Source organism: Pterocles gutturalis, unplaced genomic scaffold (genome assembly GCF_000699245.1).
Source record: "Pterocles gutturalis isolate BGI_N339 unplaced genomic scaffold, ASM69924v1 scaffold5132, whole genome shotgun sequence".
Classification (NCBI taxonomy): Eukaryota; Metazoa; Chordata; class Aves; order Pterocliformes; family Pteroclidae; genus Pterocles; species Pterocles gutturalis.
The window spans coordinates 2,791-3,137 of record NW_010107727.1 but is presented as its reverse complement, the minus strand read 5'-3'; positions in this window follow the sequence as shown (position 1 = coordinate 3,137).

Genomic DNA, 347 nt, shown 5'->3' with positions numbered 1-347 from the left:
GTGCGGTGGGGTGACCTTGGCTGGGGGTGGTGGCCCCCAAGGCTGCTCTGTCACTGCCCCCCGCAGCAGGACAGGGGGACAAAATGTAACATGAGGCTGGGGGGTTAAGGGATGGACAGGGAGCGATCCCCCAGCAGTCACCGTCACGAGCAAAACAGACCTGACTTGGGGAAAAATAGTTTTGTGTATTACCAATCAGATTGGAGGAGCATCATGAGAAATAGAACCAAATCTTAAAAACCCCTGCCATGGGCAGGGACACGTCCCACTAGCCCAGGTTGCTCAAAGCCTCATCCAGCCTGGCCTTGAACCCCTCCAGGGATGGGGCATCCAAACCTTCTCAGGGC